Consider the following 26,821-nt stretch of genomic DNA (forward strand, 5'->3'; position numbering starts at 1 on the left):
GTCTCTAACATGGCGTGGCTCTTAAAACCATAACTGTTGACTGACCTTCCCAGGTAGTTGTCTCTCTTTGGGGAGAGAGAGGACCTAGGGGTGATCCCATGGAGAGGTACCTTTTACCCCCCTGACAGCCCCACTGAGTCTGTTTTTAAGATAGAGCTAGGGGCGGGGGCAGTGGGGGTAAATATGGGTGTCCCTTCTGTTAGACCACACCCACAGGAAGTGTCACAAAATTGCATTGTCTAACACAGGGGTGTCAAATGTCAGGCCCGCAAACGGGTTTAATCCGGCCCGCGAGATGATTTTGTAAAGTATAAAAATGAGCTGCAATTTTTCAATAAAATAAACTGCTGTTCCAATTGTGTCCACTGGATGGCGCAATAGCAATTGTGTTAAGCAAGCAAACTGTTTATACCGGGGCAGAGCAAATAGGTCAAGCAAGTGCAGCCAGTCAGGATGAGCTACTTTGTTTTGCCCGCGATATTTATTACGGCTTCTACTTTTAACATTATGTGCTTTGGCACCCTCATTGCCCCAATATGTCTCTGTCAAAAAATAGAAAAGTGGACGCAGAGTGCAGTGTTCCAAGAAAAATTGTCATCCTTCTATTTATTCACGGAATTGAATGGGAAAGCTGTATGTTTGGTGTGTTCACAGCATGTTGCAGTGCTGAAAGAATATAACCTTCGTCGCCACTATGTGAGTCTTCATGCCGACAAATATGACAACTTTCAAGGACAGCGGAGAAGAGAGAAGGTGAATGAACTGTTGGTGGGTCTGAAGAAACAGCAGTCTGTGTTTACTCACAGCCGAGACATCAGTGACGCTGCAGTGAAAGCTAGCTACCTCATTGCTAATGAAATCGCAGTGGCTTCAAAACCATTTAGTGAGGGTGAATTTGTAAAAACATGCATGATGAAGGCAGCAGAGATTGTGTGCCCTGAAAAGCACCAGGCTTTTGCAAATATCAGCCTGACAAGAAACACAGTTGCAGACAGGATTTCCGATCTTTCAGTGGATTTGGACAGCCAGTTGAAGCAAAAAGTAAAGTCATTTATTGCGTTTTCAGTTGCAATTGATGAAAGCACGGACATTACAGATGTTGCACAACTGGCCATTTTCATCCGCGGAGTTGATGACACATTGACCGTCACCGAGGAGTTCGTGGAGTTGGTGCCGATGACAGATACAACGACAGCAGCTGATATTTTCACTGCACTCGTCGGCGCGCTGGACAGGGTCGGAGTGGACTGGTCCCGCGCTGTCAGCCTGGCTACAGATGGTGCGACCTCAATTATCGGGAAAAAAGCAGGCGTTGTGACAAAGTTCAGAGAGAAAGTGCAATCTGCAAATGGAGGACGTGATTTTTGGACTTTTCACTGTATTTTGCACCAGGAGGCTTTGTGTTGCAAGTCATTAAAGATGGAAAACGTCATGAATAAAACAAAGCTGCGCTCAAGGCTCACGCACAAGCACTTGAATCACATCCTGAAGTTGGCTGCCACTCAGGAGGTGACGCCTGATATTGATGCGCTGGTGAAAGCTAAAAGATGCCAGGTATCAGGAGTCAAATAAACTATGCAACCCCACTTAAAGTGCTGCATGAGACACCCTGATATAGTTCTGTGATCTGTGATATACTTCTGTGAATCACTGAGGCATTGTGTGTTTGTGTGTTGTTTGTCCTCAGAATTTAAAATAACTTGAGGTGTTTTATGATTAATAGTGATGTTGTGCTTTTGGACACACTGTCCTCAGGCTCCAGCTTTATGTTTATATGTTTTTATGTTGATGTGCTATTGTTTTTAATTGATTTTATTTTATTTGTATATTTAACCTATTCTTGACTCTGTGGTTCTTGCACTTGTTTGGGGAACAGGATTTCATTATTTGTATCTACATTTCTGCCTGAGAAATGACACCCTGATATAGTTCTGTGATCTGTGAAACAGTTATGTGAATCACTGAGGCATTGTGTGTTTGTGTGTTCTTTTTCTTTAGAATTTTCAAATAAACTTCAGGTGTTTTATGATTAATAGTGATGTTGTGCTTGTACTATTTTGGACACACTGTCCTCAGGCTCCAGCTTTATGTTTTATGTTGATAGTATTAAAACAAAGAAAACAATCTGAAGTTGTTGTTTTTAAGTTATATATACCATGATTTTACCGGTCCGGCCCACTTGGGAATAGATTTTCCTCCATGTGGCCCATGAGCTAAAATGAGTTTGACACCCCTGGTCTAACAGATGCATGGACTGAATTATGTTTTAATCCTGGAAGGGAGGCAGGAAGGGACAAAAAGCACAACAGGTAAGAAGCAATTGGAGAGAAGGTTTGAACAGTAGAATAGCAAAAGCAGGTTATAAAAGAAAATCTAACTTTTAAAACATCATATTCTGTTAACTCATACACAAATATGTTGTGTATGGGTGGTCCCGGGGATCGAACCCACTACTTTGGCGTTAACAAGCGCCGTGCTCTACCAGCTGAGCTACAGAGGTGTGAGGGGTCTGAGAGTAGTAGTTTATAGTGGAGACTTTTGCATGTTACTGTGAGGGCTCTGAGAGTAGTAGATTGAAGTGGATACTTTTTTTGAACATTTGATTGTGAAATATATACTGTATATGTTGTTTATACAGTAATATTTTTGCCTGCTAATTTGAGGGATCTAAGAAGAATAGATTATGGTGGGGACTTCTTTGAAAATGGCCTAAAGTAAGAGTGAAAGTAAGAGTAATAGTGATTGGGTGGATGCTTCGTAAGAGCTTTGGGAGTAATATTAACCCTGAGACAGAGTTGGGTTTAGGAGTAGTATTAACATGAGGCACAGTGATGGTTGGTTGTGTTTAGGAGTAGTATTAACATGAGGCACGGTGATGGTGGGTTGTGGTTAGGAGTATTATTAACATGAGACACAGTGATGGTGGGTTGTGTTTAGGAGTAGTATTAACATGAGGCACAGTGATGGTGGGTTGTGGTTAGGAGTAGTATTAACATGAGACACAGTGATGGTGGGTTGTGTTTAGGAGTAGTATTAACATGAGACACAGTGGTGGTGGGTTGTGTTTAGGAGTAATATTAACATGAGACACAGTGATGGTGGGTTGTGTTTAGGAGTAGTATTAACATGAGGCACGGTGATGGTGGGTTGTGGTTAGGAGTATTATTAACATGAGACACAGTGATGGTGGGTTGTGTTTAGGAGTAGTATTAACATGAGGCACAGTGATGGTGGGTTGTGGTTAGGAGTAGTATTAACATGAGACACAGTGATGGTGGGTTGTGTTTAGGAGTAGTATTAACATGAGACACAGTGGTGGTGGGTTGTGTTTAGGAGTAGTATTAACATGAGACACAGTGATGGTGGGTTGTGTTTAGGAGTAGTATTAACATGAGACACAGTGATGGTGGGTTGTGTTTAGGAGTAGTATTAACATGAGATACAGTGATGGTGGGTTATGTTTAGGAGTAGTATTAACCTGAGATACAGTGATGGTGGGTTGTGTTTAGGAGTAGTATTAACCTGAGACACAGTGATGGTGGGTTGTGTTTAGGAGTAGTATTAACATGAGGCACAGTGATGGTGGGTTGTGTTTAGGAGTAGTATTAACATGAGACACAGTGATGGTGGGTTGTGTTTAGGAGTAGTATTAACATGAGACACAGTGATAGTGGGTTGTTGTTTTGTTGGTTTAGATCACACTCAGAATCACTTTCCTGTCCTATCTTCCTGTCCTAACTTCCTGTCCTAGATATACCTATTGCATGCCTCCTGAATCATATCAGAGTTCTTTACACAGAGATCCGATTAAATTACTAGTTATTAGTTCTAATATGTAATTATATTCTTCTATATCTGGACAACATGTGACATTAGACTATATATAGATAACAGGCTACATTAGACTATATATGGATAACAGGCTACATTAGAATATATATGGATAACAGGCTACATTAGACTATATATGGATAACAGGCTGCATTAGACTATATATGGATAACAGGCTACATTAGACTATATATGGATAACATGCTACATTAGACTATATATGGATAACAGGCTACATTAGACTATATATGGATAACAGGCTACATTAGACTATATATGGATAACAGGCTACATTAGACTATATATGGATAACGGGCTACATTAGACTATATATGGATAACAGGCTACATTAGACTATATATAGATAACAGGCTACATTAGACTATATATGGATAACAGGCTACATTAGACTATATATGGATAACGGGCTACATTAGACTATATATGGATAACAGGCTACATTAGACTATATATAGATAACAGGCTACATTAGACTATATATGGATAACAGGCTACATTAGACTATATATTTTCTCCCATTATTTTCTGCAGATCCTCTCAAGCTCTGTCAGGTTGAATGGGGAGCGTCTCTGCACAGCTATTTTCATGTCTCTCCAGAGATCAAATCAAAATCAAATCAAATTTTATTTGTCACATGCACCTAATATAATGTAAACCTTACCATGAAATGCTTACAAGCCCTTAACCAACAATGCAGTTTTAAGACAAATAATAGTTATAAAAAAAAATAAAAGAGCAATAATAAAACAACAATAAGGAGGCTATATACAGGGGGTACCGGTACCGAGACATTGTCCAGAGGTACAGGTTAGTCCAGGTAATTGAGGTAGTATGTACATGTAGGTAGGGTAAAGAGACTAAATGTTCCATCGGGTTCAAGTCCGGGCTCTGGCTGGGCCACTCAAGGACATTCAGCCACTCTTGATTTGTCTAGGCTGTATGCTTAGGGTCGTTGTCCTGTTGGAAGGTGAACTTTCGCCCCAGTCTGATGTCCTGAGCGCTCTGGAGCAGGTTTTCGTCAAGGAGCTCTCTGTACTTTGCTCCGTTCATCTTTCCCTCGATCCTGACTAGTCTCCCAGTCCTGCCGCTGAAAAACATCCCCACAGGTACCCATAACCATTTATTACTGATGAAGAAACACAAATGTGAAAAAATTGTGGATATAGCGTTTTGGAAATAAACTTCAAATTGTGACGTTTTAGATATTATTAAATCATGTCATACATAATCATATCCTATAGAATCATGCTGAAATATCACACACACACACACGCACAGACACACACAAGCACGCACTCACACAAACACAGACAAACACACCTTTTGACAAGACTCCAGAAATTCCTCAATGGTGACCACGCCATCTTTGTTCTTGTCCATTTTCTGACAGAGAGGAGAAACAGTTGAATATGTAACCCTTTTTTCTTCCCGGAGGGTGTCTCAGGGGGAGTGAGATATGCAAAAAACACATTTCCATTTCACACCACACACTGTACAGGTTACACACTTACATCTGAAACAGGACAAATATAAGCAACCTATATTTGACCTTTTGGTCCTGGTTGTTCATAAGGATGGGTCTGAAACAGGACAAATATAAGCAACCACTATTTGACCTTTTGGTCATGGTTGTTCATAAGGATGGGTCTGAAACAGGACAAATATAAGCAACCTCTATTTGACCTTTTGGTTCTGGTTGTTTACAAGGTATGAGTGCACCAATAAGGAGGTTATGTCTACAGGGTCCTTTTAAAACCCTTTGTGGAAAACTATGAAGGTAGACTTATCTAACCCTAGGGCCGGTATTCAATTAGAAAACAATGGAGGTAGACTTATCTAACCCTTTGGCCTGGATTCAATTAGAAAACAATGGAGGTAGACTTATCTAACCCTTTGGCCTGGATTCAATTAGAAAACAATGGAGGTAGACTTACCTAACCCTAGGGCCTGGATTCAATTAGAAATTGTTTGGGGCATCCGGAAAACACCTTGTCCGGAGAAGACAAGGTGAGCGCTACCATCAGTCCTGTGTCATGCCAACAGTAAAGCATCCTGAGACCATTCATGTGTGGGATTGCTTCTCAGGCAAGTGAGTGGGCTCACTCATAATTTTGCCTAAGAAGACAACCATGAATAAAGAATGGTACCAAAACATCCTCCGAGAGCAACTTCTCCCAACCATCCAAGAATAGTTTGGTGACGAACAATGCCTTTTCCAGCATGATGGAGCACCTTGCCATAAGGCAAAAGTGATAACTAAATGGCTCGGGGAACAAAACATCGACATTTTGGGTCCATGGCCAGGAAACTCCCAAGACCTTAATCCCATTGAGAACTTGTGATCAATCCTCAAGAGGCGGGTGAACAAACAAAAACCCACAAATTCGGACAAATTCCAAGCATTGATTATGCAAGAATGGGCTGCCATGAGTCAGGATGTGGCCCAGAAGTTAATTGACAGCATGCCAGGGTGGATTACAGAGGTCTTGAAAAAGAAGGCTCAACACTGCAAATATTGACTCTTTGCATAAACTTAATGTAATTGTCAATAAAAGCCTTTGGCACTTCTGGAATGCTTGTAATTATACTTCAGTATCCCATAGTAACATCTGACAAAAATATCTAAAAACACTGAAGCAGCAAACTTTGTGAAGACCAATACTTGTGACATTCTCAAAACTTTAGACCACGACTGTAGTAACCAAAGAAAATATACCAAAGTGTTAAACAAATCAAAATATATTTTATATTTGAGATTCTTCAAATAGCCACCCTTTGCCTTGATGACAGCTTTGCACACTCATGGTATTCTCTCAACCAGCTTCATGAGGTAGTCACCTGGAATGCATTTCAAATAACAGGTGTGCCTTCTTAAAAGATAATTTGTGGAATTTCTTTCCATTTCAATGTGTTTGAGCCAATCAGTTGTGTTGTGAAAGACCAAGTCCATATTATGGCAAGAACATCTCAAATAAGCCCAGAGAAATTACAGTCCATCATTACTTTAATTTCAAGAACTTGAATGGAAGACCCAGAATTACCTCTGCTGCAGAGGATAAGTTCATTAGAGTTACCAGCCTCAGAAATTGAAGCCCAAATAAATGCTTCACAGAGTTCAAGTAACAGACACATCTCAACATCAAGTGTTCAGAGGAGACTGTGTGAATCAGGCCTTCATGGTCGAATTGCTGCAAAGAAACCACTACTAAAAGACACCAATAAGAAGAAGAGACTTGCTTGGGCCAAGAAACAAGAGCAATGGACATTAGACCGGTGGAAATGTGTCCTTTGGTCTGGAGTCCAAATTGGAGATGTTTGGTTCCAACCACTGTGTCTTTGTGAGACGTGGTGTGGGTGAACAGATGATCTCTGCATGTGTATTTCCCACCGTAAAGCATGAAGGAGGAGGTGTTATGGTGTGGGGGTGCTTTGCTGGTGACACTGTCTGTGATTTATTTAGAATTCAATGCACACTTAACCCAATGGCTACCACAGCATTCTGCAGTGATACGCCATCCCATCTGGTTTGGGCTTAGTGGGAATATAATTTGTTTTTCAAAAGGACAATTACCCCAAACACCTCCAGGCTGTATAAGGGCTATTTTACCAAGAAGGAGAGCGATGGAGTGCTGCATCAGATGACCTGGTCTCCACAATTCCCCGACCTCAACCAAATTGAGATGGTTTGGGATGAGTCGGACCGCAGAGTGAAGGAAAAGCAGCCAACAAGTGCTCAGCATATGTGGGAACTCCTTCAAGACTGTTGGAAAAGCATTCCAGGTGAAGCTGGTTGAGAGAATGCCAAGAGTGTGCAAAGCTGTCATCAAGGCAAAGGGTGGCTATTTGAATGTCACACCCTGGTTCTGGGGACTCTATATGTTGAGCCAGGGTGTGTAGTTTCTATGTGTTTATTTTCTGTGTGGTAGTTCTAGTGTTGTGTTTCTATGTTGGCCAGAGTGGCTCCCAATCAGAGGCAACGAGTGTCAGCTGTTGCGGGTTGTCTCTGATTGGGAGCCATATTTAAACTGTCTGTTTTCCCTTTGTGTTTGTGGGATCTTGTTCCGTTTTGGTTTGTTGCCGTGTCGGTTGTGTTATACCGAGGACGTCACGTTTTCGTTTTGTTCGTGCATTCATTAAATAAATAAATATGTTTGCAACTAACGCTGCGCATTGGTCTACTCTCTACGAGGATCGTGACAGAAGATCCCACCATACCAGGAGCAGGCAGCCTGGACGTGGGAGCAGATCTTGGACGGGCAGGGGTCCTGGACCTGGGAGGAAATCCAGGCCGGGATGGATCGCCGGCCATGGAGGGAGACGGTAGAGGCGCGACGGAGAGAGGAGCAACGGCGTAATCAGTGTCGTGGTCGGACGGACGAGAGGCAACCCCAAAAATGTTTTAAGGGGGGGGCACAGGGCATGGACGACGGGGCTGACGGAGGCAGACAAAGGGCGAATTCAGAAGGCCACCAGGTTACGGGAGCCATTGGTGAGAAGAGGGAAGGAAGATGTAGAGGCGCGGCGAGAGGTACTGAGGTGTATTGCCAGTCCGGTCCGGCCCGTTCCTGATCCCCGTTTAAGGCCAGTGGTGTGTGTTCCCAGTACGGTCCGGCCTGTTCCTGCCCCTCGCACCAAGTGTACGGTGCGCGTCGCCAGCCCGGCCCAGCCCGGCCTGTTCCTGTTTCTCGCACCAAGTGTACAGTGCGCGTCGCCAGCCCGGCCCGGCCTGTTCCTGCCCCTCGCACCAAGCCTACGGTGTGCGTCGCCAGCCCGGCCCGGCCTGTTCCTGCTCCTCGCACCAAGACTACGGTGCGCGTCGCCAGCCCGGCCCGGCCTGTTCCTGCCACTCGCACCAAGCCTACGGTGCGCGTCGCCAGCCCGGCCCGGCCTGTTCCTGCCACTCGCACCAAGCCTACGGTGCGCGTCGCCAGCCCGGCCCGGCCTGTTCCTGCCACTCGCACCAAGCCTACGGTGCGCGTCGCCAGCCCGGCCCGGCCTGTTCCTGCCACTCGCACCAAGCCAGGGGTGCGCGTCGCCAGCCCGGCACGGCCTGTTCCTGCCACTCGCACCAAGCCTACGGTGCGCGTCGCCAGCCCGGCCCGGCCTGTTCCTGCCACTCGCACCAAGCCAGGGGTGCGAGTCGTCAGCCTGGTAAGGCCCGTTCCTGCTCCACGCACCAAGCCAGGGGTGTGCATCGTCAGCCCGGTCCGGTCTGTTCCTGCTCCTCGCACCAAGCCTACGGTGCGCGTCTCCAGCCCGGCCCGGCCTGTTCCTGCTCCCCGCACCAAGCCTACGGTGTGCGTCGCCAGCCCGGCCCGGCCTGTTCCTGCCACTCGCACCAAGCCTACAGTGCGCGTCGCCAGCCCGGCCCGGCCTGTTCCTGCCACTCACACCAAGCCTACGGTGCGCGTCACCAGCCCTGCCCGGCCTGTTCCTGCCACTCGCACCAAGCCTACGGTGCGCGTCGCCAGCCCGGCCCAGCCTGTTCCTGCCACTCGCACCAAGCCTACGGTGCGCGTCGCCAGCCCGGCCCGGCCTGTTCCTGCCACTCGCACCAAGCCTACGGTGCGCGTCGCCAGCCCGGCCCGGCCTGTTCCTGCCACTCGCACCAAGCCAGGGGTGCGCGTCACCAGCCCGGCCCGGCCTGTTCCTGCCACTCGCACCAAGCCTACGGTGCGCGTCGCCAGCCCGGCCCGGCCTGTTCCTGCCACTCGCACCAAGCCAGGGGTGCGAGTCGTCAGCCTGGTAAGGCCCGTTCCTGCTCCACGCACCAAGCCAGGGGTGCGCATCGTCAGCCCGGTCCGGTCCGTTCCTACTCCACGCACCAAGCCAGGGGTGCGTATCGTCAGCCCGGTCCGGCCCGTTGCTGCTCCACGCACCAAGCCAGGGGTGCGCATCGTCAGCCCGGTCCGGTTCGTTCCTGCTCCACGCACCAAGCCAGGGGTGCGTATCGTCAGCCCGGTCCGGCCCGTTGCTGCTCCACGCACCAAGCCAGGGGTGCGCATCGTCAGCTGTCACACCCTGGTTCTGGGGACTCTATATGTTGAGCCAGTATGTGTAGTTTCTATGTGTTTATTTTCTGTGTGGTAGTTCTAGTGTTGTGTTTCTATGTTGGCCAGAGTGGCTCCCAATCAGAGGCAACGAGTGTCAGCTGTTGCGGGTTGTCTCTGATTGGGAGCCATATTTAAACTGTCTGTTTTCCCTTTGTGTTTGTGGGATCTTGTTCCGTTTTGATTTGTTGCCGTGTCGGTTGTGTTATACCGAGGACGTCACGTTTTCGTTTTGTTCTTTTGTTCGTGCATTCATTAAATAAATAAATATGTTTGCAACTAACGCTGCGCATTGGTCTACTCTCTATGACGATCGTGACATTGAAGAATCTCAAATATAAAATATATTTTGATTTGTTTAACACTTTTTTGGTTACTACATGATTCCATGTGTGTTATTTCATAGTTTTGATGTCTTCAATATTATTATACAATGTGACAAATAGGGAAAAAAAAGAAAAACCCTTAAATGAGTAGGTGTTTTAAAACTTTTGACCGGTAGTGTATGTATGTATGTATATATGTATATATGTATGTATGTATGTGTGTGTATGTGTGTATGTGTGTGTGTGTGTGTGTGTGTGTGTAACTTGCTGTTTAGCCTCACAGCTTGGGGATAGGAGCTATCATTGAACCTGGTGGTCAGTCTTTAGGCTGCTGTACAGCTTGACGGACCGTAGAGGAGTGAACATTTATCCTCCTTTATTTGGGGTTCTGAGAATATAACAACTTCAGAACAATCAATATAGAAATATCTGTTTACAGTACTACAGATCTGTTCAATAAGTGATTGTTGTTGTTGTTGATGTTGTTGATGATGATGATGACTTTATTTAATCCATTAGGAAATTATTTTTGCATCATACATCATGTCAGCTTAAATAGAAAGACGTAGACAGACATGAAACATGTCACACACAAAACATTTAATAAATCCAACGGGTAAATAGCCTACTGATGATAGGCACTGTACCCACATACATACATACATACACACATACATGTGGTCCTCTGTAGCTCAGCTGGTAGAGCACGGCGCTTGTAACGCCAAGGTAGTGGGTTCGATCCCCGGGACCACCCATACACAAAAATGTATGCACGCATGACTGTAAGTCGCTTTGGATAAAAGCGTCTGCTAAATGGCATATTATATTATTATTATACATACATACATACATACATACATAGTGCAATAGACTTACAGACAGACAGTATTCACATAGACAACCATATAGCACAATACAACACAACACAATATGAGCCTGGTTCATTTTCAGTAATGAGGCCCTGTACCCAGGGACGGCTTGTTCAATAGGGCGATATGGGCGACGCACTGCCAAACGGGAAAAGGAAGGGATTTTTTTTCTAATCAATTATAAAAAATAAAAAAAATAAAAAAAATTTTTTTTTTTTTTTTATAAATTTATAAAAAATTATATCACGGCAACAGCAGTTATCAGTGTTCACGTCTGATCTGACAGCCACTAAATGTCAAATCAGGCTAAAGTCGTGCTTCAAATGGCCCCGCCCGTTTTTTGGGCGATTTCAGTCAGGTTGAAAATCGCCCAGAAGTCTCTCATAGCCTGTCATGTAAAATCTATTTATTTCACATTTCAAAGCTTTCAATACATTCTCTATGGGTGTCTGTGGGCTTGCACTTACGCGCTTTCGTCATACATAACGTAACCACGAATGAACGTAACTAAGAAAAGACCAGGTAGCAGCCTCAATCAATTCACTACTACTATCAAAATGGCTAGGCTTCAGTCCAACTCGATTGTGTCTTTGAAAGAAGTTCCTTTTTGTCGGCGAACAAATTAAGATAAATTGGCAACGAAACAATTAGGACCTCCCAGACCAAATTTAATAATTCAACAGGTTTCTACTAAAGGCGGAAAGTCCTACACCCGAGGATTTTCCAAAAATTGGTACGAACGAAAAAAGACATTGCCACTCACTCAACTGGATGACGAGGGATACAGGCTAGCTGTCCGCCGCCACAACGATGAGGTTAGTGTTGATAATCACAAGTTTACTGGATGTGGATATGGTGTAATAAAGGCAGTTTATTCAGAGGTAAATATATCTGGAATCGCGTTCACGGACCCGTTCGTCAAACTCTTAGGGAGCTATAAATTAAGCCCCATTACTTACCATATCAGATAAGAGAAATTGCTGCAGCTACATATATTTTACATCCTGGCCCTACATAGTTCACTATTTGCATCACTTACCAAAATATTACATGTGGTCATATATGCTTGGAAAGTGGAGATGCCATAGAACGTCAAAAAAGTAAACATTGCTGGAGACACATTGTCGTTTTGGAGAAGACATCGCGTTTGCTAGCGAAGAGATTTGTTGTGGCAAATGAACTTGGCCTGGGAATTGCCAGGAACCTCACGATAAGATATATGCATCAGCATTGCGAGTCTCATGATTCTATACGTATTGCGATTCGATACTGTGATTTTATTGCGCACCATATGTCTGTTGCAGAGGGATCAGAAAGCCATGAGAACGAGTTTTGATCAGTCATGGAAATAAAAGTGCTGAAAACTAATTGGCTCCCAATGTGAAAAGATTGAGAACAAGCTATGAAGGAACAATAATGGTGTTTTGGTGCAGGTACAGCCAACTAGCGCTAAAATATTGCGATATTGTCAATACAGTATATCGTAAAGTATCACTATGTAACTCGATTTCTTTCACCCCAATCCCTCAAATTAACGGTAAATAACTGAATTGTTTGCCCCACATTTAGCTAAGATGATTAGCTAGCCAGCTAAAATGTTTTATTTAGTTAGCAGTCGCATCTACAATAGTTTACTGTCAATAACATGTCTCCAAAACTGACGTGGTGTCTCCAATTGTGTTGACATTTTACAATTGCAATGCGCATCCATGAGTATCCACTTTCTGTAGCTCAGCTGGTAGAGCATGGTGCTTGTAACGCCAAGGTAGTGGGTTCGATCCCCGGGACCACCCATACACAAAAATGTATGCACGCATGACTGTAAGTCGCTTTGGATAAAAGCGTCTGCTAAATGGCATATTATTATTATTATTATTATTATTATCTGAAGAGAGCCCCGAAACATTGTGTGCAGACATTTTATGCAATAAATGAAGTAGGTTCAATCTAGTAGTTCTGATCTTCTGATTGGTCCTGATGAGTTGGGCGAGGTCACCTCCAGGCTACTGTCACTGTTGCATTGGCTCTGAGTCGGGTTCTCTGTCTTCAAATGTTCAGCCTAAGAGAGGGGATTTTTGTGTGTGTGTGTGTGTGTGTGTTTAACAGTGATGATGTGTGTGTGTGTGTGTGTGTTTAACAGTGATGATGTGTGTGTGTGTGTGTGTGTGTTTGTGTGTGTGTGTGTCCTCAGAGCAAGAACTCGTGAGTTGGAAGAACTGAGAGGCCTATGGCGTGGGTGTTGTCCTTGGCCACCTGCTGACAAGGCTGACAAGATAGGACCCTTTTGTCCATTGTTATTGGATAGGAACAGAACTTATAACCAGCTCCTGACCTAAATAGATCTTAGCACAACATTTTACTCAACATATCATATTCCATATTCACTATAACAAATATATTTACTACGACATTAGCAAGAACCGCCACATCCTCAGCCGGCTAATCCAGTGTGTGAAGTTTTGCGGAGTGTTTGAGTTAGCTTTGCGAGGCAAAGATGAAACTGAGGGCTCCACCAACCCTGGTAAGCCAACACTTTTGAGATCAGTCAATAAATGCTTCTGGTATTGACTTATATGCTGCCCCTGTCTTCATGTTGTTGCTGGACATATCTTTTTTTTAAATGTGTGTAGGTCACCTAAATCATCAGAAAAATTGCCCCTCCTGAGAATTTTTTCAGGAGCCGCCACTGCCTGTACCCCATTTACAGTTTATACTTCAATGTATCAGGTGTAGTTATTCACCAGCTATAGAGTGAGTTGTTGTTTACGTTTCTAAGACTGCAGGGTGGGAGACGCAACAATGGCCTTGAGAACAGCAGGAAGTGTGTTGGTGGTCTTTCTCTGGTCTGTAGCAGGTATGGTCTCATTCTTATATTTTAGTTGCTCTGTTTAACAATCTACAGACATTTCTAAAAGGATAAGAATCATAATGTTATTCTGGTGTGTTCTGTTAGGAGTCTCCACTTCACTTAAAGAGTTATCTTTCACACATCACTGAGTGATGCTTATCTGTGGTTTCCATTCACACTCAACTCAACAACTACGGCAAACAAATTGTGGACAAACCCTACTGTTAGTGTGAGCCAAAAGACCTTGACTTAATTCTGATACCATTGTGTTGTGTGACTGTGTTTCAGTGATTCTGGGTCAGAATGGCTGGAGTGTGAGCTACACCAAGAATAGTATCTGTACCTTGAAGGGGTCAACAGTGGAGCTGTCCTGCTCCTACACATATCCCAGAGGTTAAACAGTCACGACAACCAAATGGTAGAAATGGAAGAATTTGATCTGGACTGAAATCCAATATATAAATATGAGGATCGTATAGAGTACCGTGGGAACAAGGAGAATGACTGCACCCTGAGAATCACAGACCTGAGAGAGGAAGATTCAACATCATATTACTTCTCATTTACAGCAGGCTCATGGACATATGGCTCATAAGTTACTCTCTCTGTCACAGGTACTGTAATCTGACATAAAGAGTATAGTTACCACTTCAAATGATTTATTACATTTTCAGTGAGAACCTTGGAATGGTGCTGACAGACAGATGTTCTCCATTGTTGTTTCATAACTTCAGATCTAAAGGTGACTGGGGGAATGTGGACAAGAGGGGAGTATTGGAAGACACTGACCTGCAGCACCACCTGTACCCTGATTGGTAACCCCACCTACATCTGGTACAAGAACGGACAACATCTAGATGAGAGCACCTACAAGGTAAAATACTCAGTCTCCAGTAACTATGAAGACAGCTACTCCTGTGCTGTAAAAGGCCATGAGGATATCCGGTCTCCTGCAGTCTGTGAGTGTGGATTAAACCCTGACAAAGCCTGTAAGCCGAAAAGTTGGTGATGACTTATTAAATGCTCAGAAACTTCCATTTACATTTACTGTTGAAGTAAACTACAATATTTCCAAAGTGGAACTTGCTATTGATATATTCTTGGCAAGAAACATTTATAAAATAAAATAAATGAAATAACAAAAATCTTTATGTTTCAGGCATTCAGAGTCAGGAAATACAGTATAATGTACTCATCTGATTCCATTATATTTCAGGTGTCCAGGGTCAGGACTGCAACAGAGTGACTTACACCAAGAGGAGAATCTGTGTCTTGAAGGGGTCATCAGTGGACATATCATGTACTTATGGCAGTGGTTATGATACCGTCACATCATCACTCTGGTTTAGTCCTAAACAGAGTGCTAGGTGGAGTGATAAGTTGATCCCTGAGGACATAACCACAGACCCAGGGTATGCAGGTCGTGTGGAGTATGGTGGAGAGAATGAGAGAGGTCACTCCACCCTGAGAATCACAGATCTGAGAGAAGAGGACTCAGCTGAGTACAAGTTCATATTCAACACACATACATCAAGATGGGGATACAGCTTCACTGGAACAACTCTGACTGTCACAGGTTACACTGAACAAATGATCATGTTTATACATACATTTCTATGTGATGTTTAATTATAATTATTTTATCCATAATACTTGATTGATTTAAGTATCTTGTTGTCATTTCCCCTATATTCAGACCTGCAGGTGAAGGTGACTGCTGCCACAGAGGCAGGAAGGAGGACACTGACATGTATCACCACATGTACTCTGACTGACAACTCCAACCCCACCTACATCTGGTACAAGAACAAACACAATGTAAAGGAGGACTCTTCCAGCTCGTACTCAGACTACTTTAGTGATGCAGACAGTTACTCCTGTACAGTAAAAGACCATGAGGATCTCCACTCTTCTTCAGTGTGTGAGTGTGAATCTAATATGTACTCTAATACAGAATTTATACAGAATGTTTGTACTACGTCCTTTTGGTCTCACTGTGTAATTTGATAGGTCTCGGCTTTTATGAAAACAACTTCAAATACAGTATAATATCAATCAATCAATCAATTTTATTTTATATAGCCCTTCTTACATCAGCTAATATCTCGAAGTGCTGTACAGAAACCCAGCCTAAAACCCCAAACAGCTAGTAATGCAGGTGTAGAAGCACAGTGGCTAGGAAAAACTCCCTAGAAAGGCGAAAGCCTAGGAAGAAACCTAGAGAGGAACCAGGCTATGAGGGGTGGCCAGTCCTCTTCTGGCTGTGCCGGGTGGAGATTATAACAGAACCATGCCAAGATGTTCAAAAATGTTCATAAGTGACAAGCATGGTCAAATAATAATCAGGAATAAATCTCAGTTGGCTTTTCATAGCCGATCATTAAGAGTTGAAAACAGCAGGTCTGGGACAGGTAGGGGTTTCGTAGCCGCAGGCAGAACAGTTGAAACTGGAATAGCAGCAAGGCCAGGCGGACTGGGGACAGCAAGGTGTCATCATGCCCGGTAGTCCTGACGTATGGTCCTAGGGCTCAGGTTCTCAGAGAGAAAGAGAGAACGAGAGAATTAGAGAGAGCATACTTAAATTCACACAGGACACTGGATAAGACAGGAGAAGTACCAACTAACCCCAGCCCCCCGACACATAAACTACTGTAGCATAAATACTGGAGGCTGAGACAGGAGCGGTCCGGAGACACTGTGGCCCCATCCGAAGAAACCCCCGGACAGGGCCAAACAGGAAGGATATAACCCCACCCACTCCGCCAAAGCACAGCCCCCGCACCACTAGAGGGATATCCCCAACCACCAACTTACAATCCTGAGACAAGGCCGAGTATAGCCCACAGAGGTCTCCACCACAGCACAAACCAAGGGGGGGGCGCCAACCCAGACAGGAAGATCACGTCAGTAACTCAACCCACTCAAGTGACGCACCCCTCCCAGGGACGGCATGAAAGAGCACCAGCAAGCCAGTGACTCAGCCCCTGCAACAGGGTTAGAGGCAGAGAACCCCAGTGGAGAGGGGAACCGGCCCGGCAGAGACAGCAAGGGCTGTTCGTTGCTCCAGCCTTTCCGTTCACCTTCACACTCCTGGGCCAGACTACACTCAATCATATGACCTACTGAAGAGATAAGTCTTCAGTAAAGACTTAAAGGTTGAGACCGAGTCTGCGTCTCTCACATGGGTAGGCAGACTGTTCCATAAAAATGGAGATCTATAGGAGAAAGCCCTGCCTCCCGCTGTTTGCTTAGAAATTCTAGGGACAATTAGGAGGCCTGCGTCTTGTGACCGTAGCGTACGTATTGGTATGTACGGCAGGACCAACTCGGAAAGATAGGTAGGAGCAAGCCCATGTAACGCTTTATAGGTTAACAGTAAAACCTTGAAATCAGCCCTTGCCTTAACAGGAAGCCAGTGTAGGGAAGCTAGCACTGGAGTAATATGATCAAATTTCTTGGTTCTAGTCAGGATTCTAGCAGCCGTATTTAGCACTAACTGAAGTTTATTTAGTGCTTTATCCGGGTAGCCGGAAAATAGAGCATTGCAGTAGTCTAACCTATAAGTAACAAATGCATGGATTAATTTTTCTGCATCATTTTTGGACAGAAAATTTCTGATTTTTGCAATGTTACGTAGATGGAAAAAAGCTGTCCTTGAAACAGTCTTGATATGTTCGTCAAAAGAGAGATCAGGGTCAAGAGTAACACCGAGGTCCTTCACAGTTTTATTTGAGACGACTTTACAACCATCTAGATGAATTGTCAGATTTAACAGAAGATCTCTTTGTTTCTTGGGACCTAGAACAAGCATCTCTGTTTTGTCCGAGTTTAAAAGTAAAACGTTTTCAGCCATCCACTTCCTTATGTCTGAAACACAGGCTTCTAGCGAGGGCAATTTTGGGGCTTCACCATGTTTCATTGAAATGTACAGCTGTGTGTCATCCGCATAGCAGTGAAAGTTAACATTATGTTTTCGAATAACATCCCCAAGAGGTAAAATATATAGTGAAAACAATAGTGGTCCTAAAACGGAACCTTGAGGAACACCGAAATGTACAGTTGATTTGTCGGAGGACAGACCATTCACAGAGACAAACTGATATCTTTCCGACAGGTAGGATCTAAACCAGGCCAGAACTTGTCCGTGTAGACCAATTTGGGTTTCCAGTCTCTCCAAAAGAATGTGGTGATCGATGGTGTCAAAGGCAGCACTAAGGTCTAGTAGCACGAGGACAGATGCAGAGCCTCGGTCTGACGCCATTAAAAGGTCATTTACCACCTTCACAAGTGCAGTCTCAGTGCTATGATGGGGTCTAAAACCAGACTGAAGCATTTCGTATACATTGTTTGTCTTCAGAAAGGCAGTGAGTTGCTGCGTAACAGCTTTTTCTAAAATTTTTGAGAGGAATGGAAGATTCGATATAGGCCGATAGTTTTTTATATTTTCCGGGTCAAGGTTTGGCTTTTTCAAGAGAGGCTTTATCACTGCCACTTTTAGTGAGTTTGGTACACATCCGGTGGATAGAGAGCTGTTTATTATGTTCAACATAGGAGGGCCAAGCACAGGAAGCAGCTCCTTCAGCAGTTTAGTAGGAATAGGATCCAGTATGCAGCTTGAAGGTTTAGAGGCCATGATTATTTTCATCATTGTGTCAAGAGATATAGTACTAAAACACTTAAGTGTCTCTCCCGATCCCAGGCCCTCGCAGAGCTGTGCAGATCCAGGACAGCTAAGCCCTGGAGGAATACGCAGATTCAAAGAGGAGTCCGTAATTTGCTTTCTAATGGTCATGATCTTTTCCTCAAAGAAGTTCATGAATTTATCACTGCTGAAGTGAAAGCCATCCTCTCTTGGGGAATGCTGCTTTTTAGTTAGCTTTGCAACAGTATCAAAAAGAAATTTTGGATTGTTCTTATTTTCCTCAATTAAGTTGGAAAAGTAGGATGATCGAGCAGCAGTGAGGGCTCTTCGGTACTGCACGGTACTGTCTTTCCAAGCTAGTCGGAAGACTTCCAGTTTGGTGTGGCGCCATTTCCGTTCCAATTTCCTGGAAGCTTGCTTCAAAGCTCGGGTATTTTCTGTATACCAGGGAGCTAGTTTCTTATGACAAATGTTTTTCGTTTTTAGGGGTGCAACTGCATCTAGGGTATTGCGCAAGGTTAAATTGAGTTCCTCAGTTAAGTGGTTAACTGATTTTTGTCCTCTGACGTCCTTGGGTAGGCAGAAGGAGTCTGGAAGGGCATCAATGAATTTTTGTGTTGTTTGAGAATTTATAGCACGACTTTTGATGCTCCTTGGTTGGGGTCTGAGCAGATTATTTGTTGCGATTGCAAATGTAATAAAATGGTGGTCCGATAGTCCAGGATTTTGTGGAAAAACATTAAGATCTACAACATTTATTCCATGGGACAAAACTAGGTCCAGAGTATGACTGTGGCAGTGAGTAGGTCCAGAGACATGTTGGACAAAACCCACTGAGTCGATAATGGCTCCGAAAGACTTTTGGAGTGGGTCTGTGGACTTCTCCATGTGAATATTAAAATCACCAAAAATTAGAATATGATCTGCTATGACTACAAGGTCTGATAGGAATTCAGGAAACTCAGAGAGGAACGCTGTATATGGCCCAGGAGGCCTGTAAACAGTAGCTATAAAAAGTGATTGAGTAGGCTGCATAGATTTCATGACTAGAAGCTCAAAAGATGAAAACGCCATTTTTTTTTTGTAAATTGAAATTTGCTATCGTAAATGTTAGCAACACCTCCGCCTTTGCGGGATGCACGGGGAATATGGTCACTAGTGTAACCAGGAGGTGAGGCCTCATTTAACACAGCAAATTCATCAGGCTTAAGCCATGTTTCAGTCAGGCCAATCACATCAAGATTATGATCAGTGATTAGTTCATTGACTATGACTGCCTTTGAAGTGAGGGATCTAACATTAAGTAACCCTATTTTGAGATGTGAGGTATCACGATCTCTTTCAATAATGGCAGGAATGGAGGAGGTCTTTATCCTAATAAGATTGCTAGGGTGAACACCGCCATGTTTAGTTTTGCCCAACCTAGGTCGAGGCACAGACACAGTCTCAATGGGTATGGCTGAGCTGACTACACTGACTGTGCTATTGGCAGACTCCACTAAGCTGGCAGGTTGGCTAACAGCCTGCTGCCTGGCCTGCACCCTATTTCACTGTGGGGCTAGAGGAGTTAGAGCCCTATCTATGTTGGTAGATAAGAGGAGAGCACCCCTCCAGCTAGGATGGAGTCCGTCACTCCTCAGCAGGTCAGGCTTGGTCCTGTTTGTGGGTGAGTCCCAGAAAGAGGGCCAATTATCCACAAATGTTATCTTTTGGGAGGGGCAGAAAACAGTTTTCAACCAGCGATTAAGTGCTGAGACTCTGCTGTAGAGCTCGTCACTTCCCCTAACTGGGAGGGGGCCAGAGACAATTACTCGATGCCGACACATCTTTCTAGCTGATTTACACGCTGAAGCTATGTTGCACTTGGTGACCTCTGACTGTTTCATCCTAACATCGTTGGTGCCGACGTGGATAACAATATCTCTATACTCTCTACACTCGCCAGTTTTAGCTTTAGCCAGCACCATCTTTAGATTAGCCTTAACGTCGGTAGCCCTGCCCCCTGGTAAACAGTGTATGATCGCTGGGTGATTCGTTTTAAGTCTAATACTGCGGGTAATGGAGTCGCCAATGACTAGGGTTTTCAATTTGTCAGAGCTAATGGTGGGAGCCTTCGACGTCTCAGACCCCGTAACGGGAGGAGTAGAGACTAGAGAAGACTCAGACTCAGACTCCGACTCGCTACATAATGGGGAAAACCGGTTGAAGGTTTCTGTCGGCTGAATGAGCGACACCGGTTGAGCATTCCAACAGTATTTCCCTCCAGAAGCCATGAGAAAGTTGTCCGGCTGCGGGGACTGTGCGGGGGGATTTATACTAACGTTACTGTCTGTACTTACTGGTGGCACAGACGCTGTTTCTTCCTTTCCTACACTGAGATTACCCTTGCCTAACGATTGCGTCTGAAGCTGGGCTTGTAGCACAGCTATTTTCGCCGTAAGGCGATCGTTCTCCTGTATATTATGAGTACAGCGACTGCAATTAGAAGACATCATGTTAATGTTACTACTTAGCTTCGGCTGTTGAAGATGTTGATGAACCATGTCCAGATAAAGCGTCCGGAGTGAAAAAGTTGAATAAGGGAAAAAAGTTGCGATGGAAAAAAGGAAAATAACGTAAAGTTGGCAGCTAAAACGCACAGGAAAATGACTCTTCTGTCTCGGGATAAACGTCCGGGGTGAAAAAGTTTAACGAAAAAAGATGAGTGAGGACAAAACTAAAAAGTTGGTAAATTTGTTGAACACAAAGATTGATTAAACGTTTATTAAAAGTAAAACGTGAATAGTTTGGCAGGTAGCCAAGTAGCAACAAACAGCACAGCAGTACGGAGACAATGCGGAAGCGAGACGGAAGTCACGTCAAATCTCGTCAAATCTCGTTCACTACATGGGGCTGTCAGTGTGTCCAGGGTCAGGACTGCAACAGAGTGAATTACACTAAGAGGAGAATATGTGCCTTGAAGGGGTCAACAGTGGACATATCATGTACTTATGGCAGTGGTTATGATACCGTCACATCATCACTCTGGTTTAGTCCTAAACAGAGTGCTAGGTGGAGTGGTATGTTGATCCCTGAGGACATAACCACAGACCCAGGGTATGCAGGTCGTGTGGAGTATGGTGGAGAGAAGGAGAGAGGTCGCTCCACCCTGAGAATCACAGATCTGAGAGAGGAGGACTCAGCTGAGTACAAGTTCATATTCAACACACAGACATCAAGATGGGGATACAGCTTCCCTGGAGCAACTCTGACTGTCACAGGTTACACTGAACAAATGATCATACTCATAGATTTATATTCACTGTTGGTTTCTTTTTATTTTATCCATAATACTTGATTGGTTTAATTATGTTATTGTAATTAACCCTGTATTTAGACCTGCAGGTGAAGGTGAATCCTGCCACAGAGGCAGGGAAGAGGACACTGACATGTAGCACCACCTGTACTCTGACTGACAACCCCAACTCCACCTTCATCTGGTACAAGAATGGACAGAATGTAAAGGAGGACTCTTCCAGCTCGTACTCAGACTACTTTAGTGATGCAGACAGTTATTCCTGTGCCGTAAATGGCCATGAGGGTCTCTACTCTCCTGCAGTATGTGAGTGTGGACCTTTTCATAAAAATATAATAAAATGTTGTTTCAGGTTGTGAGACTAATGCCAATTAATCAATAAATATTGATCATTATTCAATAATGAAGGTTTGCACTAATGTAAAGTGTGTAACTAGTTTGTTTTCTACTACTTTATAACAAACATCAGTGTATACCAGTAGATATTGTAATTAAAGATGGATATAAGGTGTTCTGTTGTCTTTTTGTATTTCAGGTAAGAACTGTTGGAGTGTGACTTACACCCATCAGAGGATCTGTGCCTTGAAGGGGTCAACAGTGGACATATCCTGCTCTTACACATATCCCAGTTATCATGAGATCAAAAAAGCTTTCTGGTATACTAAATGGTCTGGTATGGATGCTGAAGATGTGAGCTCAGTGCCAGGGTATGAGGGTCATATTGAGTACCTTGGGGATAAGAAGAGTGACTGTACCCTGAGAATCACAGACCTGAGGTTGAGTGACTCTGCTGGATACAGGTTCGGATTCATAACATCCGGAGGAAAGTTTGCTGGCTCACCTGTCTCCCTGACTGTCACAGGTAATCTGTCACACATCTCACATCTATTACTGTAATGACCTTATTAAGGGCAGTCATACAGACACAGTAGTGGTATGTGACAGAAAAAAACAAATCTAGTATATCATATAAGAGGACATATATAGGAGGAGAATAATGATGTGTTTCCTTTTTCTCTAGATGTTGTGTTGGTGATGGATCCTACATCTGTGTCAGAGGGGGCGAGAGTCACACTGACATGTAGAACCAAATGTACACTGGACCCCATCACAGCCTACAGTTGGTATAAGAATGGACAGCCTATACCAAACAGCAACACCTCCTCTCTTGTCTATAGCCTATTCTCAGTCAGCAGTGAGGATGCAGGCAGATACTCCTGTGTTGTGGAAGGCCATGAGGATCTCCCCTCTCCTGAAGACACTCTCAATGTTAGATGTAAGTACATGTGGTTTAAATGTTTAGTTTGCTATATTAACATTGCAGTGACATATATTAGCTCCACATGACACTTGAATTGATCATCTTCAATAAGATGATTAATCTAAAAGTCATTGTGTGGAAAAGTACAATTGTGGAAAGTATATATAATATTTTTAACTGACCTAATTTATACTCTTTTTAAATCCACTGTATTTGACATTAGATTGACCAAAGAACACCTCCGTGTCACTCAGTCCCTCTGATGAAACAGTGGAGGGCAGTTCAGTGACTCTGACCTGCAGCAGTGATGCCAACCCACCTGTGGACAAATACACCTGGTACAAGAAGAACATAACCTCACCAAAAGCATCAAGACAGAGTTACAACATCACTAACATCAGCTCTGAGGAAAGTGGAGAATACTACTGTGAGGCTGAGAATACAATAGCATCTAGCAACTCTACAGCTCTGATGATCATTGTAGCAGGTAAAGATTCATCTTCAATACTTCAATACAAAACTACATGTTTCAATTTAATCTTAATCATTATACTTTGGATTATTACTCCTTAGTTTATAACTATACATTGTGTTATAAGATCCCTTAACAAGTATTGCATTAATGTCCTGGATTTAAGTTTATTTTTAGTTTATTATATCATGCCATGTACTCACATCATCCATATTATATTATAGGGAAACAAACCTCAGTTATGACTGCAGCTGTAGGAATCGTAGTTGTTGTTTTGGTTCTCATCCTCTGTCTCTCTGGACTCATGTGGTTCAGGTGAGTGAAAATTCATATTTTGTATGTTGTTTATTTTTTTAATGTAGCACTCTGATTTGTTGTTAACTTTATTAATTAATTAATTAATGTGCAAAACAGGAAGAAGGCCTCCAAATCCACCTCTGACACAAGAGACACAAGTGATATAGCAGACGATGGACAGGTGAGTCTGTTGGAATCAGATGATGACTGTGATGTCTGTGTATTGCTTTGTGGAACATTTCCACTCCTCATGTTGTCTGTCCTCTTTCTCCATCAGGGAGACTCTAGTCCAGTGTATGACAACATCTCAAGCATGGTCATGACCCCTACTGCAACACAGACAGCAGACACAGACAACCAGAATGATGTTCACTACACCAGCATCTACTTCACTCACTCCAAAATCCAGGAAGTGTCTCTGTACTCAACCGTCCAGAAACAGAAACAAGACGAAGATGTCCAATACGCTGTTGTGAAATTGAATCGCCCCAGTTCTGCCACCAAGTGAGCATATTCTGCCATTACAGCAACATAGAACCAATACTAGAACATTGGAAACACACAGCATTTAAGGATACGTTTGTTTGTTTACAACCAAATCTGGATGTCCAGGGGGTTGGAAAGTAGATTCTTATTTACTGCATTTCTATACAATTAAAACACTTTAAAATGTTATTTGGAAAACAGCAAAAACAAGCAAAAATGACCCCAGCCGTTATCACCTTGGCTGCTGTAGGTTCATTCACCTCAGTCCATCTACAAACACATAGCCTATTAGCTATACAGTTGTAATGTTATACCCCTGAAAGGGAGGAAATATGGGAGATGATTCACACTGACACGCAGCATCAGCAACAAAACAAAAACGTGTGACATTTTTGTAACTGTATTGTTCGCATGTTGATAGCATTTTAATGTATGCCTATAGGGAAGATAGGCCAAGTGGAGATATTCATATTGAAACATATCTTTTTTTATGTTCCTAAATTGTTTGATCAGACCCCAAGTTTGGGAACCACTGTAAAAACCTCTCTCTCTGCTTGCTTCCTCTCTCTCTCTGTCTCCTCTACTTCCACCTGCATGCATTGCAGCCTGCCTTAGCCTCTCCAATGAGCACCACATCACTGTCTGTCTCAGTAGCCTAGCTTAGTAGTGTTTGGTTTTCTCCTGCTGAGGTAGGCTCCATTTAACATTAGATTCTTACTTCATCCTTCTAGACCTGACTGACTGTAGACAAGGCAGGAGTCGCGGGACAGTTTTAAAAATGGCCTTTTGTCCAGCATCTCGCAAACACACTGTCAGCAGAGCAACCTGCGGCCTGGGGTAGTTCGTTTCACGTCGCCCTCGGCAAGTGCCACGAGAAGGGGAATTAGCCGTTTGAGAGAGTGGTGAATGTGCTGATAAAATTAGGGAGGCATATCTGGGGGATGCCAGAGATCATAACAAACAAACCACTGTTCATGATTCCACTCATTCACAAAGAGGCAGGCGCGATTAGTCAGATCAAGAAAATAAGCGTTCTGAGCTTTGACCAACGCTGGTAGCAATATTTAGATGTTGATCCGTTGTTCATTTTCTTTACTGTGTACAGTATTTGTATTATTATTATTTTCAAATTAGAAAAACATTAACGACCTCTGTGTCCTCAAACGTAGTAACGGCCATGTGCTCATTGGAGGAGTAGACAATGATGATGTCATGAGTGATGCATATTGTGCATTAAGGTCATTCTTGCCTCAACACCAGAAACAGGACGAGGATGTGCAATAAACTGCTGTGAAATGTAACCGCCCCACTGCTGCCATATTCTGCATATTCTGCATTAAGGTAATTCATATGCTGCTGCTTATTGTAGGAGATGTCATCAATAGGCAAAACAGTTGACCCCTAGTGACCACTGTGATGTCATTTCCTTAAACTATGGACCCAACAATGGACATCTCAAGACAATTATTATGACATGTCTATAATGAGGGAGTGATGTGATGATGGTTTTGATGAACAGTTCGGATGAGTTCCAAATGGCACCCTATTTCCTATTTAGTGCACTACTTTTATCCTGAGCCCATAGGCCCTGGTGAAAGATAGTGCTTTATAAAGGGTACAGGGTGCCACCATTTGGAACACAACTTTTGTTTCATTTTTGTTTCTCTCTCTTCAGACCCGCAGCACAAGCAGCTGAGAAGGACCCCTCTGTTCTCTACAGTACAGTTTAGAAACCCAGAACCAAGAACACCTGAACACAAGAAACCCAGAACCAAGAAGACCTGAACACAAGAAACCCAGAACCAAGAAGACCTGAACACAACAAACCCAGAACCAAGAAGTCCTGAACACCACAAACCCAGAACCAAGAAGGAAGAAGACCTGAACACAACGAACCCAGAAACAAGAAGACCTGAACACAACAAACACAGAACCAAGAAGACCTGAACACAACAAACACAGAACCTAGAAGACCTGAACACAACAAACACAGAACCAAGAAGACCTGAACATAACAAAACAAGAACCAAGTAGACCTGAACACAACAAACCCAGAACCAAGAAGGCCTGAACACAACAAACCCAGAACCAAGAAGACCTGAACACAACAAGTTTCACAAAAACCTTGTAGTGTACAGCGCATTCGGAAAGTATTCAGACCCCTTGACTTTGTCCACATTTTTGTTACAGCCTTATTCTAAAATGTATTAAATACAAATAATAAATACATCTACACACAATACCCCATAATGACAAAGTGAAAACAGGTTTTCAGTCATTTTTGCAAATGTATTAAAAATAAAAACAGAAATACCTTATTTACATAAGTATTCAGATCCTTTGCTATGGGACTAGAAATGGAGCTCAGGTGCATCCTGTTTCCATTGATCATACTTGAGATGTTTCTACAATGTGATGGAGTC

The 26,821-nt window shown here is 43.5% G+C and overlaps 1 pseudogene across 1 annotated transcript; it reads left to right on the forward strand.

The window, feature by feature from the left end:
* Window positions 1-13,896: 13,896 nt before the first annotated feature.
* LOC311115287 (B-cell receptor CD22-like) lies at window positions 13,897-26,128 on the forward strand (annotated as a pseudogene). Its single transcript has 10 exons — window positions 13,897-13,951; window positions 14,234-14,338; window positions 14,680-14,904; window positions 15,162-15,521; window positions 15,642-15,866; window positions 23,367-23,630; window positions 23,840-23,930; window positions 24,030-24,093; window positions 24,190-24,416; window positions 26,074-26,128. The product of its transcript is annotated as a B-cell receptor CD22-like (transcript).
* The last annotated feature ends 693 nt before the right edge of the window (window positions 26,129-26,821 follow it).

This window comes from Coregonus lavaretus, assembly GCF_964263955.1.
Source record: "Coregonus lavaretus genome assembly, contig: HAP1_SCAFFOLD_920, whole genome shotgun sequence".
NCBI classification, from domain to species: Eukaryota; Metazoa; Chordata; class Actinopteri; order Salmoniformes; family Salmonidae; genus Coregonus; species Coregonus lavaretus.